Source organism: Canis lupus, chromosome 35 (assembly GCF_003254725.2).
Source record: "Canis lupus dingo isolate Sandy chromosome 35, ASM325472v2, whole genome shotgun sequence".
Lineage (NCBI taxonomy): Eukaryota > Metazoa > Chordata > Mammalia > Carnivora > Canidae > Canis > Canis lupus.
This window is the reverse complement of record NC_064277.1, coordinates 25,737,324-25,754,132: the sequence shown is the minus strand read 5'-3', so window position 1 is coordinate 25,754,132 and position 16,809 is coordinate 25,737,324. Positions and strand designations below refer to the sequence as shown.

General features: G+C 40.8%; 1 pseudogene; it reads left to right on the top strand.

The window, feature by feature from the left end:
- Positions 1-935, top strand: LOC112674440 (olfactory receptor 2B11-like; annotated as a pseudogene).
- The last annotated feature ends 15,874 nt before the right edge of the window (positions 936-16,809 follow it).

The following is a 16,809-nucleotide window of genomic DNA, read 5'->3' as shown; positions in this document are numbered from 1 at the left end:
ATGAAGCATATAAATGAAAGTTTCCCAGAGGATTTCATTCTTATGGACTTTGCCAAGTACCCTTGGTTGGGTCTTCCTCTCTTCTTTGCCTTTCTCATCTCCTACATGTGCACAGTTGGAAAATATTGCTATTATTCTGGTTTCTCCACTAGATTCCCAACTTCAAAGTCCTATGTATTTCTTCCTCATGAGCCTCTCCTTTTTGGATCTCTGTTTACCACAACTGGGATACCACAACTGTATCCCAAATGCTATTCAACTTGGTGGGCCCCAACAAGAACATTATTTATATAGGCTGTATGGCCCAGGCCTATATATTCCACTGGCTAGGCTGTACTGAATGTGTCCTGCTTGGAATCATGGCCTTAGACTATGTGGCTGTGCTTAAGCCTCTGAGGTACTCTGTAGTCATGGACCACAAGCACTGCTGGCAGCTCTCCAGCACTGCCTGGCTCAATGGTCTGGCAAATTCACTGCTGCAGTCCATACTCATGGTCCAGCTGCCCCTGTGTGGGAACCAGGAGCTAGACCACTTCTTTTGTGAGCTGCCTGTGGTTATTAAGATGGTTTATGTGGACACCATAATCAACAAGGTTACTTTAGCTGTGGTGGCCACCTTTCTGATAATGGGTCCCCTCTCCATGATTCTTGTCCCTTATAGTTGTATTGCCCAAGCCGTATTTCGAATCCCCTCTGTTGATAAGAGACTTAATGCCTTCGACACTTGTTCTTCACGTTTACTGGTGGTATCTTTATTTTATGGCCCTGGCATCTACATCTATATGCAGCTTTTGGGGGATAGCTTTCAAGACCTTACCAAAGTTCTAATGCTGTTTTACTGTGTTATTACTCCTATGGCCAACCCATTCATCTACACCCTGAGGAGCAAGGATGTTAAAGAAGCTTTGAGGAGACTTCTCAGAAGAGCCTTTTAGTACAAAAGAATATGAGAAAATGATGCTTTATTCTGAATGGAAAAGCCCAACAATAATCTAAGATATGTCCTCTTTTAAATATGTTTCACCAAAATCATACTCAAAAGTCAAGTCAAGAAAGTTTTCATGAACTGTGTTTACCAAGTACGTTGGGGTTTTCCTACACCAGCCAATTCTCTGACACCAACTGGGTGGCCTACAATGCAATTCAATTCTCACACTACTCAGAGTTAGCAGAGACTCCACAATTCAAGAGCTCAGTCCCACAAAAGCGGCCTCCACCTTGGACGCCAATTGCAAGTCCAGACCACTTGTACTTGTGACCCAGCAGCTAAATAAAATGTTCCTACAACCTCACCTTCAGATTTGATAATTGGCCAGAACAGTTCACAAAACTCAAGGAAACACTTTGCTTACTTTTACCAGTTTGTAACTAAAACATACAACCTAGGAGCAGCTGAGTGTAAGAGGTGCATATGGCAAGGTTTGGCAGGGAGGGATGGTGGGTGAAGTGTTCATTCACTCTCAGGGCATGATGCCTCACAGTACCTCATACCTGGAAGTTCTCCAAATGCCATTGTTTTTTTTTTGTTTTTGTTTTTGTTTTTGTTTTTACAAAGCCTCCACTACATGTTTGATTAAATCATTGGCCATTGTAAATCATTGGCCATTGGTGATTGACTCAATCTCCAGCCTCCTCCACTCCCCAGAGTCAAGGGAGGGGGCCAAAAGTTCCAACCCTCCAATCCCGGTTGTTTCCTCTGGCAATCAGGCCCTTCATCCTGAAGCCACCTATGGGCCCACCAAGAGTCACCTTATTAGAATAAATTCAGGTATGGTTGGATTGGCTTGTTATGAATAACATAGGATGCTCCTATCACTCCATCACTTGGGAAATTCAAAGTTCTGTGTCAAGAACTGGGCACAAAGATCAAATACATATTTCTTATTCTCACACTTCACTTATGAAAATAAACACCCTTGTTTAAAAAAAACACAATTACAACATGCATTGTTAATTATAAAAACATAAATGTAAATCAAAAAGTTGGTATGGTAAATACTTAATTTGGGTCTATTCTTCATACCATAAATTACAACAAATTAAATTTAAATCAAAAGGTTAACATTATAAAAAGCTTTTCATTAAAAATAAAATACTTTACTGTCACAGTTGTAGAAGAGATTTGCACTTCTGACAATTGAATAGATAGAAAGACCAAACAAGATGAATAGAAATGATAAAGATGTGTGTAACACAATAAACACAAAACAACATAAAAAGTTGATGAATATAGATATCTTAGGTATAGGAAACATAGGCATACCTTTATGTGACAAAACTTGGTCTTACAAACAAGTTTTTAAAAGTGCAGACGAGGTTGCAAGGTGACATGGACTTTTAACTCCTGCTAATACAAACTGGGAAATGTGACACACATATGAAGGAAAGTTGATGGATCTTAGAAAGTAATATTTTTTATTTATTTAATCTTATTTATTTGTTTGACACACAGAGAGAGAGAACACAAGCAGAGGGAATAGGAGAGGGAGAAGCAGACTCTCCGCTGAGCAGGGAGCCCAACTTGGGGCTCCATCACAGGACATGACCCAAGCCGAAGGCAGATGCTCAACTGACTGAGTCATCCAGGCACCCTAGAAAGTAATATTTTTTAAATGTGAGCAATACTTTAGAATATAGGAATTAGTTTTATCCCGTTATCTGGAGGGAATAAATAGCACCCCAGAGAAAGAGATCTGAGGGCCAAGGATCAAGGATAAGCTTGGGAAAACTTTCTCTCCCATGTGACATGAGGCCATCCTGGCCTTCATTTTGAAAAGCTGTAATGACTGTTGCTCTTTGAAATATGAGATGTTACAGCCTTTTGGAAAGCAATCTAACAGCATCTTTCATTATTAAAAAGACACTGGTGGTTCAGTTTGTTAAGCATCTGATTCTTGGTTAATGCTCAGGTCATGATCTCTGGGATGTGGGATCCAGCCCCACATCTGGCTCCACTCAGCATGGAGCTCATTTGTCCCTCTCCATCTGCTTCTCCCTCTCCCGCCCCCCCCACACACACACTCTTTCTCTCTCTCATAAATAAATTAATTAATTAATTTAAAAAATCTTTAAAAAGATATATATATACATATATATATATATATATATATTCTTCCATCCAGCAATCTTACTGTGAGAACCTATCCTCTAGAAATAAAATCATATGTGTGCAGAAGACATCATGTATAAGAATGTTGCAAAAAAAGAAATGCTTCAGACTTGGTCATTATAGCAAAAAATATATTTTAGTATGCTTGACAGTAAGTTAGCTATTAAAATAAATGCCTTGAGGCCATTAAAAATAATGCTTAAGAACTATTCCAGATGATTTGCAAGGATCTACCTGGATGCCGGGGGTTCTTTACAGGTTAATCATTCAATACTCACGATAACTGTCTGATGAGTGTACTATTATTTTTACTTTACAGATAAGGAAAATGAGGCACACAGAGATTAAGTAACTGCATTCTGTAGGGGCCAAGGGCAGGCTGCCTCAAGACATGCTCCCTAAGCATGATGATTATTTTGAGTTAAAAAGCAATTGAAACCCAGGAGCTTCAGGAAAAGCTCTTTACCTCCCCCACAACTGCCTAAACAGAATGTAGATAGAGGTCCTGCTCCAGGAAGGGAGGTGTCACCACGGATAACAACATTATGGTGTGAACTAGGTATGGTGGACAGGGAGGAACCTAGCAAGGCCAGTTTCATCAAGGTCCTCTATGCCCCAGTATTTCTGAGTGGCCAAGAAAACATTTGTTTACCAAACAGTTACTCTTTTTCATCTTCCTGAGGATTGCATTCCTTCCCTGTGAGTCCCAGACTCCTGCCAGGTTCTCCTTTGTTGAGGACATTTATATCTTATTTTGCTTGACTGTCTTTGGAATTTCATGTCTGTGGACTTCCCCACTTGTAGGCTATCAAATTTGATTTCCTATGGTTCATCCCTAAAAGAAATTTATTCAAACCCCACCCCACCCCTTCCCCCAGCCACCTTACAGACAAAACTTACAGGTGTCTACACTTGGCCCTACCTCATTGCTTTTCAAGTGCCCTACATCTTGGGAAAATCGACTCCACGTATACAAAACATTCTTCTCTAGTCTGACCACAACCCACATCCCGAGAGCACCTGCCCCTCCCGCTCTACCTGGCCAAGAATGGACCCCCCGTCCCACCTCCACCGGCGCTCCTGCAACCCTCTCACATCCTTAAAACTCCGGGCCAGCCTAAAAGAACCGAGCCGCAGCTCTGCGTATCTGGGCCCTCTCCTTCCCTGGAGAGAATCAAATCCGTCCTGCTCGTCGTTCCGCTCCTGGTGCAAACCTCTGGCCCCCGGTCACCGGCCACCGCAACAGTCTCGTCTGATTCTCAGCCCTCCTACAAGGGCCTCCAAGGCGACAGGGCATCCAGAGCTCTAAGCGGGGTTTCCGAGTCGAGCTCGGACACCGAGCTATCCCACGGTAGGGTGCAGATGTGCCAGGCCGTGGGGTCAGGTGAGCAGGAAGGAAAGGCGGAGGAAGGGGCTGCGGGAGAACCACACACCCTGCGGGAGGGGGCGGTGCAGAGGAAGATACTACCCCGGGGTGCGGGGCGGGGAGGAAAGCATCAGACACTGCAGACCGCGCGGTGGTTTCCGGAGCAGCCCCGCCTCGACCCGGGAGCGTGGGTTTGGGGGGCGGTAGTGTCCTGGGTGCTGGGTGCTGGGGGGGGGGGGGCAGGCATGTACCAGGCGGGGCGCTGCAGGGGCCTGAGCCGCCCGAGTGGGACCCCGCGGGCCGTCGGGCATCCGGGGGGCTGACACCTGGCGCGGCTCCGCTGTCCAGCGCGGGCGGGAAGCCGGGGACTCCGGGGAGACGCGTGGCTCTCTTGCGAGCCGGTGGGTCCCTGACACACAGAAAACTCTTCTCCAACCCTGGGGGTCAGAAATGATTTCGGAACCAGATTTGGAGGGATTGTTTGAAAAGCGTGGTGCTTATATGGTGTTTTAAACGCACAGCACCTGGGGAGTCGAGGGCAGCCGCGTGTACAAACGTGTTAGTTCTGTAACAGAACATGATTCACACTGAGACTATAAGCCTACTGTCATTTCAGGACAAGTTTTGTTAATAAACTTATCACTTTGAGGATTGCCTTCTAGTAATAAAGAAAATGCTCTTGGTTTTCAGAGCATTCGGGAAGTTCACAACTGTGGGCCTATTCATGTTTTCACTGCTGTATTTGTCTAATCATTGATGGCTTACTATGTATCATGCACTGCTCTGGCACCACCTGTTTGTGTTCTGAACAGATAAAGCCCTGCCTGTGTTATTGTGGGAGTGAGGAGTAAACATACAACCTCCGGTGGTGGTGAATGATACAAAAAACATTGTAGTAGGATAAGAGAGTGATGGTGGGTGGAGAGCTATTTCATACAGCGTGATCTAGAAATGTCTCTTGGAGGATATGCTTTTTGAGCATGCTGTCATCAAATGAGGGAATATCCCATGCAAATATCTGCATAAGAGCATCCCAAGCAGGTGTCGAGGCCCTCAAGTAGAACACATTTGACACGTCTAAAATTGAAGGGGATTTTATTGGGGGTAGAGTGAGGACAGGAAAGACAAGAAGGAAAAAAGATTACTCTTTAATTTCCAAAATAGTCATTTAAATGTTCATTACCAAGAGTGTCAAATCCTTAAATCATCTATGTCACTGTTAGCAAAATTTCAAAAACTTCTTCTGTTGTGTTTTTCTTAAAGTATCCTGTGCAACCTTTAATAGTACATGTAGATTTTCTTTTTTAATTGGTGGCAATTTTTCATCTTAATACTTTTCTATATTCTGTGAAAGGGATTCTCCTTGGGGTATAAAGCCATCTGCAGGGACCCCTCACCTGAGAGAAGATGGCTGCAGAGCTCATCATCCAGGACGGAAAATAACAAGAACCTGTAATAGTAAATAAAGATGGAGGAAGGTAAGTATTTGTACAAGAAATTGACTTGCAGAAGAACAGCCAGTCCAGTCAGGAGCTCTGCGCCTCAGGCAGTTCTGCTACCAGAAATGGGCCCTCACCCGGCTCTGGGAGCTGTGCCAATGCTAGCTGTGCCCCGAGACCCATAGCAAGGAGCACACCTTGGAGCCGCTGGTGCTGGAGCAGTTCCTGACCATCCTGCCCGAGGAGCTCCAGGCCTGGGTGCCAGAGTAGTACCCCAAGAACAGGGATGCAGGGATGAGGCTGTGTCTTTGTTGGAAGATTTGGATAGAGAGTTTGATGATCCAGGGTTTCAGGAGACAAGAGCAGGTGTTCTGTGGTGGCAAAGTGCAGTATCTGCAGGTTAGGTTAATAGGAAAGCAGTGAGATTGCTAGGAGTCCACCCCCCATCATGCTTCATGGTTTCTGTCTCTCCCTTGTTCTGAGTCCTTGAATCCTTTCCCCAATCCTGTCTCCATGGGAAATGTTTCCTGAAGCTTTAGCTCTGATTCTCACAGCAGCTTCTTCCGAAGCCCAGTAGTCCCTGCCTGTCTCCATGGCACATCCCAAGCAGATGGACAGGAAGTGCTCTGGGAGGAGGTGATGTTCCTGGGAGCCACACACCAGTCACGAAGTTATCCGCTCCAGCACGTGCAGACCCTGCTCCAACATGCCTCTCTGAAAGCCCATTCCCAACAAGAGAGAGGTGAGGACAAGAGGAGGAGACTCTCTGGGGAGATGTGTTAGGGGAGCAGGCTCTTTCTTGGCCAATCAAAGCCGTCCGTGACAGCTTATTCATGGGTGCTTCTGCCTGACTCACCCGAAATCCTTACTGTCTCATCTACTTCTTTCTTTACAAAGTACAGCCTTTATTCTTGGCCTTCAAAGCAAAAGGAGTTTGTTTTTCAGATACCTATTTATGCTTTTTATTAAAGCACTGAATTATCACATCAGCCTGTTGCTTCTTACAACCACCTCTCCTTTACCTCCTCAGTGTCCTGCCCTACCCTCTGTCTCTCTAATTTTTTTCTACCCATCAAGGATAAAGCCACCTTTTAAACCTTTCACTTTGACTGCATTTCTATCTTCTTCCACATTAAATTCTCTCCTCTTTTCATGCCAATACTTTCCCTTTCATTTCACTCCAGTCTACATTTGGTACCTTTTCCTTTCCACATTCTCGACATGTCATATATGCTTTCCATTTACAAACTACCCCCATTTTATATCCTGATCCCCTTGACAGTCTGTCTAGATAATAGCAATAAAGTGACCAGAAGAGCCAAGAAATCAGTCCTTTTCCAGATTTCCTTTGAATTCAGGTACAATCTTCATTTTAATGAGTTTGGTGGAACACTTATCTCCTTCAGGCCAAATTTCACTAAAACTGTATTTTTCTGTTGTGTTCATAAAGGAATACTGATCTTAGTTAATATGAGGGAATTATTAGTTTACACTGAATCTGCAAGCAATGTCCTATTTGGGGGAAGATTAAGACAAAGAATTTTCTTTCCAAGCAATAGAATAAATACGTTTTTGCCTTTCCTCTATAATTGTATTTGAATGCAGTTTGAAGTACTCTTCATACCCTCAGACTTTTAACAAATGCTTTAATAATTTGTGCCCTTTTCATGGTAAAGATTGCTCCCGATCCTACGTTAGTAAGTACGACATAAGTTATTTATTTCAAGATGTGTTTATCTCACCTTTCCTCTCCAGCACTTTCCTTAATTGAGCTGAAGAGATATTTATCAGTTGAGGGAACATGACTAAGAAAGAGACAAATGGTCCCTTGGTGTGTAAGACTCCATCAGTTCAAACAGGTGACACTTCCATTTTGTTTGCTTTTAAATGTCTAAAACTTTCTATTAAAAAAAAAAAGCTGAAAAAGAAAGGGACGTTTCAATGATCTATTTCCTATTTTAGATAGTGAGACCAAGCCTGAGACTGGGAAATTGGCTGGAAGGCAGGAAGTATCCAAAGAAATGGAATCACAGAAGATGATACTCCATAGAATCTGCAGAGGTAGGAATATTTTTCTGTTTCTCCATTTTGGAGACCTTCATGAATGCAAGGACAGGCTTGGCAGGCATCAAGGAAATTCAGAGGAAGGACGACAACATAATGTGATCGGTGTGGGAAAAGCTTCATGCACAGCTTGAAGTTCTTGGACATCAAAGAATCCACACAGGGAAAAGCCCTTTCAGTGTCAAGAGTGTGGGAGAACCTTTAGTCAGAACACAACCCTGTTTAAGTACCTCATAATTCACACGGGTGAAAAACCGTATCAGTGTAATCAGTGTAGTAAAAATTTTAGTCCAGGCTCAGTCCTTATTAAACATCAGAGAAATCACACTGGGGAGGAACTGAACGGGTGCAGTGAATGTGGCAAAACCTTCAGTAACAGCATAGGACTTGCTGTGGCAAGCAGAGATACCATAGCTTAATAAAATGTTACCAAAAATAAAAAAATAAAAAAAAATAAAATGTTACCAGTGCCGGGAGTGTGGGAAGGCTTTTAGGGAAAGTTCAGATTTCATTCAACATCAGCAAACTCATACAGGAGAAAAAGCCTTAGAATGCAGTGAATGTGGAAAAGCCTTCAGTGTAAGTTCTGACCTTAATAGACATTACAGAATTCACACTGGGGAGAAACCCTGAGTATGATGAGTGTGGGAAGGCCTTCCATCTGACCTCATGTCTCACTGAGCACCAGATTATCCACAACAAAGAAAAACTCTACATGTGTAATAAGTGTGGAAAATCCCTCAAACAGAGGTCAGGTCTCTTTCAACATTAAAACACACACACACACACACAACTAATCAAAACCCATTGCTTTAATTATTGTAGTAAAATTGTTGGGCAGCATTTGCATTTAGGCAAGTCTCCCATGCTTTCTGGGCATCTGTGAATTATGGGATTAAAATAGTAGAATCTGGGCAGCCCCCGTGGCGCAGCAGTTTACCGCCAACTGCAGCCCAGGGCGTGATCCTGGAGATCCTGGATCCAGTCCCACGTTGGGCTCTCTGCATGGTGCCTGCTTCTCCCTCTGCCTGTGTCTCTGCCTCTCTCTCTGCGTCTCTATGAATAAATAAATAAAATCTTAAAAAAAAATAAAATAGTAGAATCTCTCAAAGGTCCCTTCCACCTCTAAAAGTAAGTGGTTTTTGTGAATACCATCAACCCTCTATATTTAATTCCTAAACATTCAAAAGTGTCCTCCACAAATTTGTCCCAGGATTTCCGTATTACTTTCCTTTTCTGGTCTCACTTTGCCTAGCTACCCAAGTACACTCCAGCTTCCATGTCTGTCTTCCATTCCTCCCCCTTCATGCCCTGAATACCCTTTTTTTTTTTTTGGAGGGGGCGTTGATTCCCTAAGTTTATGTATGTCCTGCTGTAACCCCATTTGGGATAAATAACCTTTCTGAGTGCTGGGTCTCCCAGAGCTTATAGCAGTGCTTCTGATGTGTCACTAAAAGTGGCCTGGCTTATGGAGTAGTGAACTGTCCAGTACCTCCCCTTCAGAGCCCTGGAAGATTTGTCTGTGCGCATTCAGTAAATGTGGTGACAGTTGGGATTACCTTCTAAAAGATCTTGCTCTGGCAGCTCTGGTGGCCCAGCAGTTTAGCGCCGCCTTCAGCCCAGGGTGTGATCCTGGAGACCGGGGATCGAGTCCCACTTCAGGCTCCCTACATAGAGCCTGCTTCTCCCTCTGCCTGTGTCTCTGCCTCTCTCTCTCTCTCTCTCTCTCTCTCTCTCTCTCTCTCTCTGTGTGTGTGTGTGTGTGTCTGTCATGAATAAATAAATAAAATCTTTAAAAAAAAATAAAAGATCTTGCTCTTTCATGGAGGTCCTAGGAAGTGCTCCTTCCAGGCACTGTTACGTTAATGCTATGTTAATGCAGAGAAAAATAAAATGGGTTGGTTCTGGAGAGGAGTTCTGAGGTTTTCCCAAAACAAAGAGCAGAGAATGGTTCAAATCAAAAGAATGTAGATACTTTGTTCAATCAGAAGATGGGTAGCAGGGATCAAAAAGAGTATACCCTAGTGAGATTAAACTGGATAAGCTAGAAAATATGCTCCTTTAGCATGGCTCCCACATGAGAGTTAACTTGTTTCAAGACCCAGTGACCCTGAGGGCATTAGCTGTCATTCCTATTAAGTGTCATATCACTGTTAATGTAGAGCTATCCTTTTTATATTGATTAGCCAGCATACTTACAAGTGGAAAGACCCTAACTTCCCCCAGGTTTCAAGGGAGAGATCAAACTTCCAAGCATAACAATCTTGGAGGGTAACTCAAGCTATGGACACTTGAGCCTGGCTTGACATTATGGCATTTTTAACATAATTTACTGAGTGGTTGATGAATCACTGAATGCGGTGCCATTTTTTGCCTGCTCTCTCCTCCCTTTTATTCCCTGACTACTTACATTCTTTCTGCCACATCATTTCTGCCTAATTATCTACGTTCTTTCCAAATTGTGTTTCCTAAATATCTATGTTTCAGGGAGGAAGCAGAGATAGTTCAGTCAGAGATGAAAGGATCACATTTTACACAAAAAGGAAAAGAAAACCTGAGTTTTCTAAGGTGAGAGAGAGAGGGAACATAATTTTAGATAATGAGTTTCAAATTTTTCTCATCTATTTTATTAATCATCCTTATTTTTAAAAACACTCAATGTTTCTATATAATCACCTTATGACTTGATAATAATTTTAGGTCACTTTAGACTTAAATATATATATATATATATTTAAGAAGCATTATATATATATAATATATATTTCTCAAATATATATATATTTGAGAAGCATTTCACATAATTGCTGAGTAAGAAGATTATCATACATCTGTATCTAAGTCAAGGAGCAGACGCCCTATGTCAGAATTTATGATCGACTATTAGTAACAAAAATCTGAAAAATTCACAAAATATATTTCTCTCATGTAAAAGACATCTAAATGCAGATCATTTACAGTTGTTGGTTTATTTCATGGGGTCCTTGGGGATCCAGGTTCTCACATTTTCCCCATCTTCTGCATACATCTTCTCTTCCCATTGCTGCTGAAGCACCACCCATCAATTCTGCATTCCAGGCAGCAGGAAGGGCAAAAAAGGGATTCTGCCAGCTAACAGCATCTTCCATGGAACCTTCCAAGAACACACACATTTCCTCTTACATTTAATTAGCCAGAATTGAGTTACATGACCACACTTGGCTGCTAGAGTAGGTAGGAAAAAGGGCCTGGGTGGCTCAGTCAGTTAAGTGTCTGCTTTTGGCTCAAGTCATGATCATGAGCCCCAAGATGGAGCCCCTACTCCAGCCCCATGTTGGGCTCCCTGCTCAGCCTAAGTCTGCTTCTCCCTCTCCTTCTGCTCCTCTCCCTACTCCTTCTTTCTCTCTCACTCTCAAATAAATAAATAAAATATTTTTTAAAAGTAGCCAGGGAATATAATACCAGATACCAAAGTACACAGATAAAAATTGGAGTTCTGTTACTTAAGAAAACAGAATACTTATTTGGTAGGCAAACAATCTCTGCCAACAGTCTCAAATCTTTTGAGTTCTGAATTGTTAAATAAATGTGTGCTAAAAGACTGATTTACATATGAATGCATGAATGAATGATAAAGGGTGCAAGGCACAAAATTAGAACTAGGAGATACAGTGGTGGATGGATATTAAGAGATTAGGATTAAAAAAAAGAGAGATTAGGAGAATAGAGCTAGGAGGGACCCCTGGGTGGCTCAGCGGTTGAGCGCCTGCCTCCAGCCCAGAGCATGATCTTAGAGTCCCGAGATGGAGTCCCACATCAGGCTCCCTGCACAGAGCCTGCTGCATGGAGCCTGCTTCTTTTTCTGCCTATGTCTCCGTCTCTCTCATTGTGTCTCTCTGAATAAATAAATAAAATCTTAAAAAAAAGAAAAAGAAAAAATAGAATAGAGCAAGGAGAAAGAAAACTGGGAAGCAGGGAGTGGGAATAGGTAAAGCTCATGAATTGGAGATTCTTTAAACTTGCCAGGCTTCTTTTATTTTTTTATTTTTTAAAAGATTTTATTTATTTATTCATGAGAGACAGAGACATAGGCAGAGGGAGAAGCAGGCTCCCTGCAGGAAGCCCGATGTGAGACTCGATCCTGGGACTCCAGGATCACATCCTGGGCCAAAGGCATCCTGAGCCAAAGGCAGAGACTCTACCGCTGATACCACTGAGCCACCCAGGCGTCCCTACCAGGCTTCTTTTAATGTTACTAAAAAGATTTGGGGAAAAATACAGCCCAAATCCATTTTAACTTAGTAATAAAGGATATATTTTTTAAGGTTTTTTTTTTTTTTTTTTTTTTTTTTTTTTAATTTGAGAGAGAGAGATTGAACATGAGTGCGTTGAAGGCAGAGGGAGAAACAAGCAGACTCCCTGCTGAGCAGGGAGCCTGAATGGGACTCGATCCCAGGACCTTGAGATCATGACCTGGGCCCAAGGCAGATGCTTAACTAACTGAGCCACCAGGCACCCCAATAAAGGATATTTTTAAATAAAAAAAATTCCTCTAGATTCCTACCTCCCTAATTTGAGAATTATTTTCATGTATTTACACTATTTGGAGATATATATTTATTTATTTATTCATTTGTTTACACATTTATTTATTTATATATTCATTTGTTTACATATAGTAAACAAATATATCTATATATAGATATATATCTAACAAATATATATATATATAGAGAGAGAGAGAGAGAACATAATTTTAGATAATGTGTTTCAAATTTTTCTGAACTGTTCTATCCATAACCCCTATTTAAAGAAAACATTCCATATTTCTATATAATCACCTTACAGCTGGTATAATAATTTTAGGTCATTTTAGACTTTATATATCTCCACCTCTACTTGGGAAGCATTTGTGGAATAACTGAGTATGAATATTATCATATATATGTATCTAAGTATTACTAACAATTGTATTTTTGCCTAATGGACACCGTGTTAAACTTGCAACAAAAGTAATGGCCCCTTTAAGACCCATATGCAAAGATTACTAGCTAAAGGATTTTTCAGAGTCAAGGAAGCTACCTTATCAGGAAACCTGGATTTAAGTCCTAGCTGTGCTGACCTCAGCAACATACTTCACTTCTCTGAACGTTGATTTCTTCAACTGTAAAACGGTTTGAATTTAAAACACCCACAGGGGGACCTGGGTGGCTCAGTGGTTGAGCATTTGCCTTTGACTCAGGGCATGATCCTGAGATGAAGTCCCATATCAGCCTCCCCGCAGGGAGCCTGCTTCTGCCTCTGCCTATGTCTCTGCCCTTCTCTGTGAATAGGTAAATAAAATCTTTTTAAAAATAAAATTAAAATAAAAAACACACACAAAGCCTTTTTATTGACATATACCTATATTTGAAAATATAAGTGTACAGGTAAATGAAATTCATAAAATGAAACTACCCACATAGCCACCACCAAAGTCAAGAAAGAGAACATTACCAGTTCCCCAGAAGACCCACTTGTGCTCCATCCCCCCTTCCTGTTATGACTTCTAACACCAGATATTAGCTTTCCCTGTTTGAACTTTATGTAAACAGAGTCATGAAATATGTATCTTTTTGTGTTTGCCTTCTTTCACTATTATTTTTGTGAAAATTATCGCTGTGGCTTATAGTTCATTCCTTTTTATTGTTGCATAGTATTCTATTGTATGAATAAACTTAAACTTTTGTATGTATTCTGCTGTTAATGGATGTTTGGGTTGTTTCGATTTTAAAGCTGTTAAAATGCTGCTCAGTCATGCCTTTAGATGCAAATATATATTCATTTCTGGTGGCTATCTCTGAAAGTGAAATTCCTGGGTCATGGACTATGCATGTGTTCAGCTTTAGTGGGTATGCCCAAAAGTTTCCCCCAAATAATAATACTAATGTACACTCTCATCAACAGCATATGAAAGTTCTCATTGCTCCATAATCCTTGCTAACATATGGCATTGTGAATCCATTTTTTCTTATATCCATGGATGGATACTAGGTTGCTTCCATATCTTGGTTATAGTAAATAATGCTGCAATAAACATAGGGTACATATATCTTTTTAAATCAATGTTTTTGTTTTCTTTGGGCAGATATCCAATAGTGCATTTACTGGATCATAAGGTAACTCTATTAATTTTTTGAGGAACTTCCATACAATTTTTTCAAAGGTGGTGACACCAATTTTACATTCCCTCTGACTGTGCATGGAGACCACGTTGCCAACACTTGTTATTTCTTGTCTTCTTGGTCTTGGCCATTCTGACAAGTGTGATGTGATATTGTGGTTTTGATTTGCATTTTCCTGATGATTAGTAATGTTGAGCATCTTTTTGTGTGTCTGTTGGTGATCTGTATGTCTTCTGTGGAAAAATGTCTATTTGTGTCTTCTGCCCATTTTTTAATTGGATTATTTGGGGCTCTTTGGTGCTGAGTTGTATAAATTCTATATTTTGGATATTAACTCCTTATTGAATATGTCACTTGAAAATATCTTTTCCCAATCTCATTCAGTATTTTGCCTTGCTATTTGATCGATATTTTTCTTTGCTGTGCAAAAGTTGTTTATTTTGGTGTAGCCTTAATAGTTTAATTTTGCTTTTGTTTCCCTTGCCTGAGGATATGTATCTAGAAAAATGTTGCTGGGTCAATGTCATGAAATTACTGCCTATGTTTTCTCCTAGGAGTTTTACAGTATCAGGTCTCACATTTAGGTCTTTAATCCATTAGTTTATTTTTGTGTATGGTGTAAGAAAGTGGTCCAGTTTCATTCCTTTGCATGCAGCTGTACAGTTTTCCCAGCACCATTCATTGAAGACATTGTCTTTTCCCTGTTGTATATTTTTGTCAAAGATTAATTGATCACATATGTGTGGGTTTATTTCTGGGTTTTCCTTTCTGTTCCATTGATCTATAGGTTTAATTTTATGCCAGTACAATACTGTTTTGATTACTAGAAGTTTGTAGTATACCTTGAAATCATGGATTATGATACCTCCATCTTTGTTCTTTTTCAAGATTGCTTTGGCTATTCAAGGTCTTTTGTGGTTCCATAAAAATTTTAGTATTATTTGTTCTAGTTCGATGAAAAATATTGTTGGTATTTTGACAGAGATTGCATTAAATCAATAGATTGCTTTGGGTAGTATGGACATTTTAACAATATAGGTTTTTCCAATTCATGAGCGTGGGTATCTTCAATTTCTTCCATTAATGTTTTATAGTTTTTGGAGTACCCTATGAATCCATTTTTAACAGGGATTTCAGCATGGGAGTTGTGGTTGCTTAAGAAATACTTAATGAGGGATCCCTTGGTGGCTCAGCCCTTTAGCGCCTGCCTTTGGCCCAGGGTGCGATCCTGGAGCCCCGGGATGGAGTCCCACATCGAGTCCCACATCCGGTTCCTGGCATAGAGCCTGCTTCTCCCTCCTCCTGTGTCTCTGCCTCTCTCTCTATGTCTATCATGAATAAATAAATCTTTTTTAAAAAATAAATACTTAATGACCTCTATATTGATAAAATTCAAAAGTTTGAAAACATACAGTTGGGGAGGTTATGTGAAAACAGGCACTCTCACACTTTGCTGTTGAGAGTGCAAAATAATATGTTTACAAAGATACTTCCCTTTCTCTCTCCTCTCTCCTCTTTCTTCGTTGTTCACTTAAGCATTATTTATTAAAACAAAATGTTGGAGGGGATCCCTGGGTGGTGCAGCGGTTTGGCGCCTGCCTTTGGCCCAGGGCGCGATCCTGGAGACCCGGGATCGAATCCCACGTTGGGCTCCCGGTGCATGGAGCCTGCTTCTCCCTCTGCCTGTGTCTCTGCCTCTCTCTCTCTCTCTGTGTGACTATCATAAATAAATTTAAAAATTAAAAAAAAAAAGAAAAGATCCTGGAGACCCGGAATCGAATCCCACGTCGGGCTTCCAGTGCATGGAGCCTATTTCTCCCTCTGCCTATGTCTCTGCCTCTCTCTCTCTCTCTCTCTCTGTGTGACTATCATAAAGAAATTTTTAAAAAAGGAATTAAAAAAAATGTTGGAAACAATCCAAATACCCATCCCTCACAGACTGGCTGGAAAAATTATGGTACAGTTACATGATGGAGTACTATGACACTGTAAAAAAAAAAATCAAAGACGGATATTTCATTGAACAGATAATTTCCAGGTTATTTTAGTAAGTGATAAAGCAAGGTACAAAACAATATGATAGTTTATAGACAGAAAGAAGGTAAGTGCTTATCTTTGTAAGGGAGAGTAGAGAAGAAGGGAAAGAGGAGGGAAAGACAGGATAAGTTAAAACTACTGGAAATGGGGTGTATACAGTTGACCCTTGAACAATGCAGGGGTTGGAGAACTGACCCCAATGCAATAAAAAACGCACATATTGACTCCCTCAAAATTTAACTACTAGTAGCCTACTATTGACTGAAGTCTTATGATAACATAATTAGATTCACACACACTTTGTATGTTATATGTATAATATACTGTATTCTTATAGTACAGTAAACTGAGAAAAATCATTAAGAAAATACATTTATAGAACTCTATTGTATTTATTGAAAAAATCTGTGTATAAGTGAATGCACACAGTTCAAACCCATCTTATTAAAGGGTCCACTGTATATGGAGTAAAGGAGTTAGGGATAGAGGCAAAACTTTGGTTATATCCTTTTATATCATTTAGATTTTGAATTAAGTGTTTTGCATGTTCGGAAAGGAAATGAAAAGGGATGAAAGGAAAATAAACCCTGAAACAGAAAAACAAACAGAAAGAACTTATCCTAACTGTATACCAAGTTTATAACATAACTA